This window comes from Arachis stenosperma, chromosome 3, assembly GCF_014773155.1.
Source record: "Arachis stenosperma cultivar V10309 chromosome 3, arast.V10309.gnm1.PFL2, whole genome shotgun sequence".
In the NCBI taxonomy this organism is placed as follows: Eukaryota; Viridiplantae; Streptophyta; class Magnoliopsida; order Fabales; family Fabaceae; genus Arachis; species Arachis stenosperma.
In genome coordinates, this window is record NC_080379.1 from 113,459,751 (window position 1) to 113,463,990 (window position 4,240).

The 4,240-nt window shown below is 40.3% G+C and overlaps 1 non-coding gene across 1 annotated transcript; it reads right to left on the reverse strand.

Moving 5' to 3' along the window:
* Positions 1 to 2,721: 2,721 nt before the first annotated feature.
* On the reverse strand, positions 2,722 to 2,830 carry LOC130971763 (small nucleolar RNA R71). The gene has a single exon (XR_009082973.1). It is a non-coding gene; the product is annotated as a small nucleolar RNA R71 (small nucleolar RNA).
* Positions 2,831 to 4,240: the final 1,410 nt, after the last annotated feature.

Consider the following 4,240-nt stretch of genomic DNA (forward strand, 5'->3'; position numbering starts at 1 on the left):
GATTATGTGACGCTCATCATCATTCTCACTTATGAACGTGTGACTGACAACCACCTCCGTTCTACCTTAGATTGGGTGAATATCTCTTGGATTCCTGATACACGATGCATGGTTGATCGCCTGACAACCGAGCGCTCGCCTGACAAACGAGCCAGCCATTCCATGAGATCAGAGTCTTCGTGGTATAGGCAAGAACTGATGGCGGCATTCAAGAGAATCCGGAAGGTCTAACCTTGTCTGTGGTATTCTGAGTAGGATTCAATGATTGAATGACTGTGACGTGCTTCAAACTCCTGAGGGCGGGGCGTTAGTGACAGACGCAAAAAAATCACTGGATTCTATTCCGGCCCGATCGAGAACCGACAGCTGGATAGCCGTGTTGTGACAGGGTGCGTTGAACATTTCCACTGAGAGGATGGGAGGTAGCCACTGACAACGGTGAAACCCTTGCATAAGCTTGCCATGGAAAGGAGTAAGAAGGATTGGATGAAGACAGTAGGAAAGCAGAGAGACGGAATGGACCAAGCATCTTCATACGCTTATCTGAAATTCCCACCATTGAATTACATAAGTATCTCTATCTTTATCTTTATGTTTTATTCATCATCTATACCCATTTGAGTCTGCCTGACTAAGATTTACAAGGTGACCATAGCTTGCTTCATACCAACAATCTCTGTGGGATCGACCCTTACTCGCGTAAGGTTTATTACTTGGACGACCCAGTGCACTTGCTGGTTAGTTGTGCGAAGTTGTAGTGATCACGATTTCGCGCACCAAGTTTTTGGCGCCGTTGCCGGGGATTGTTTCGTGTATGGACAACTGACGGTTCATCTTGTTGCTTAGATTAGGTATTTTTTTTCAGAGTTCTTAAGAATGAGTTCTAGAGTTTCATGATGATCTGTTGAAGTCTGGCTGGCTGTGAAGCCATGTCTAATCTTATTGGACCGAGGTTTCAACTGATCATCACAAGAGCTTGTTGATTTCTATCAATCTTGCTATTGGAGCAATGATCTGCTAAGGCTTGGCTGGCATTTGCCATGTCTAGTGTTTTGGACCGAAGCTTTCTTTGAAAGCTTGGCTGGCTATGAAGCCATGTCTAATTCCTGGACCGGAGTCTTAGACTAGCATTGCAATGATTCCTGGAATCCAAATTAAGAATTCTGAAACCTTTATTTTCTATTTTCATATAATTTTCGAAAAAGCACAAAAAAATTACAAAATCATAAAAACCAAAAATATTTTATGTTTTTTGTTTGAGTCTAGTGTCTAATTTTAAGTTTGGTGTCTTGCATGCATTGTTTATATAATCTTGGTTCTATTTTCAAGTCAATAGTACAGGGAACTGAAGATTCAGAACATGCAGCAGAGGAATTTCAGAGAAAAAGCTGGGCGTTCAAAACGCCCAGTGAAGAAGGACAGACTGGCGTTTAAACGCCAGCCAGGGTGCCTGGTTGGGCGTTTAACGCCCAAAAAGGTAGTCCATTGGGCGTTAAACGCCAGAATGTGCACCATTCTGGGCGTTTAACGCCAGGATGGCACAAGAGGGAAGATTTTGTTTTCAAATCAATTTTTCAAGTTTTCAAAGTTTTTCAAAATCAAATCTTTTTCAATCAAATCTTTTCAATCAAATGTTTTCAAAATCAATTTCTTTCCTTTTTCAAAGATACTTGCTAACAATTAATGATTTGATTGAACATTTCAAGTATGTTGCCTTTTCTGTTGAGAGAGGTTTAATGTTTGAATCATATCTTTTCTTGTTAGGCAAGTCATTAATTTTTAAAATCAAATCTTTTTAAAATTGTTTTCAAATCATATCTTTTCAATCACATCTTTTTCAAAACAGTTTTTAATCATATCTTTTTGATTTCTAATTTCAAAATCTTTTTCAAAAATTACTTGATCTCTTTCTCACTCTTGATTTTCGAAAATCAAATTAAAGTTTTTCAAAATATTTTTAAAATCTTTTTAACTTAATTTTCGAAAATCTCTTCCCCTCTTTTCACATCCTTCTATTTATGGAGTACCACTCCTTCTCAATGCACAATTCGAACTTTATCTGATTAAGTTCGAATTCTTCTACCTCTTCCTTCTAATTTTCTTCTCCTCTGACACCTCAAGGAATCTCTATACTGTGACATAGAGGATTCCATATTTTCTTGTTCTCTTCTCTTTCATATGAGCAGGAACAAAGACAAAGGCATTCTTCTTGAAGCTGACCCTGAACCTGAAAGGACCTTGAAGAGAAAGCTAAGAGAAGCTAAGGCACAATTCATTGTAGAGGACCTAACCGAAATCTTCAGATAAGAAGAAGACATGGCAGCCGAAAACAACAACAATACAAACAATGCAAGGAAGGTGCTGGGTGACTTTACTGCACCTACTCCCGACTTCTATGGGATAAGCATCTCTATCCCTGCCATTGGAGCAAACAACTTTGAGCTTAATCCTCAATTAGTTTCTCTAATGCAGTAGAATTGCAAGTTCCATGGACTTCCATTGGAAGATCCTCATCAGTTCTTAGCTGAATTCTTGCAAATCTGTGACACTGTCAAGACTAATGGGGTTGACCCTGAGGTCTACAGACTTATGCTATTCCCTTTTGCTGTAAGAGACAGAGCTAGAATATGGTTGGACTTACAACCTAAAGACAGCCTGAACTCTTGGGAAAAGCTAGTCAATGCCTTCTTGGCAAAGTTCCTTCCACCTCAAAAATTAAGTAAGCTCAGAGTGGAAGTCCAAACCTTCAGACAGAAGGAAGGTGAATCCCTCTATGAAGCTTGGGAAAGATACAAACAATTGATCAGTAAATGTCCTTCTGACATGCCTTCTGAATGGAGCATCATAGGTATTTTCTATTATGGTCTCTCTGAACTATCCAAGATGTCTTTGGATAGCTCTGCCGGAGGATCTCTTCATCTAAAGAAGACGCCTACAGAAGCTCAAGAACTAATTGAAATGGTTGCAAATAACCAATTCATGTACACTTCTGAAAGGAATCCTGTGAACAATGGGACTAATCAGAAGAAAGGAGTTCTTGAGATTGATACTCTGAATGCCATTCTGGCTCAGAACAAAATATTGACTCAGCAAGTCAATTTGATTTCTCAAAGTCTGTCTGGAATGCAAAATGCACCAAGCAGTACTAAGGATGCTTCATCTGAAGAAGAAGCCTATGATCCTGAGAACCCTACAATGGAAGAGGTGAATTACCTAGGAGAACCCTATGGAAACACCTATAATTCTTCATGGAGAAATCATCCAAATTTCTCATGGAAGGATCAAGAGAGACCTCAACAAGGTTTCAATAACAATAATGGTGGAAGAAACAGGTTTAGCAATGGCAAGCCTTTTCCATCATCTTCTCAGCAACAGACAGAGAATTCTAAGCAGAACCACTCTGACTTAACAACCATGGTCTCTGATCTAATCAAAACAACTCAAAGTTTCATGACTGAAACAAGGTCCTCCATTAGGAATTTAGAGGCACAAGTGGGACAGCTGAGCAAGAAAATTACTGAACTCCCTCCTAGTACTCTTCCAAGCAATACAGAAGAAAATCCAAAAGGAGAGTGCAAGGCCATCAACATGGCCGAATTTGGAGAGGAAGGAAAGGAAGTGAACGCCACTGAGGAAGACCTCAATGGGCGTGCACTAGCCTCCACTGAGTTCCCCAATGAGGAACCATGGGAATCTGAGGCTCAAAATGAGACCATAGAGATTCCATTGGACCTACTTCTGCCATTCATAAGCTCTGATGAGTATTCTTCCTCTGAAGAGGATGAGTATGTCCCTGAAGAGCAAGTTGCTAAATACCTTGGAGCAATCATGAAGCTAAATGACAAGTTATTTGGAAATGAGACTTGGGAGAACAAACCTCCTTTGCTCACCAAAGAACTGGATGACTTGTCTAGGCAGAAATTACCTCAAAAGAGACAAGATCCTGGGAAGTTTTCAATACCTTGTACCATAGGCACCATGACCTTCAAGAAGGCTCTGTGTGACTTAGGGTCAAGTGTAAACCTCATGCCTCTCTCTGTAATGAAGAAGCTAGGGATCTTTGAGGTGCAAGCTGCAAGAATCTCACTAGAGATGGCAGACAATTCAAGAAAACAAGCTTATGGACTTGTAGAGGACGTTTTGGTGAAGATTGAAGACCATTACATCCCTGCTGATTTTATAGTCCTAGAGACTGGGAAGTGCATGGATGAATCCATCATCCTTGGCAGACCCTTCCTAG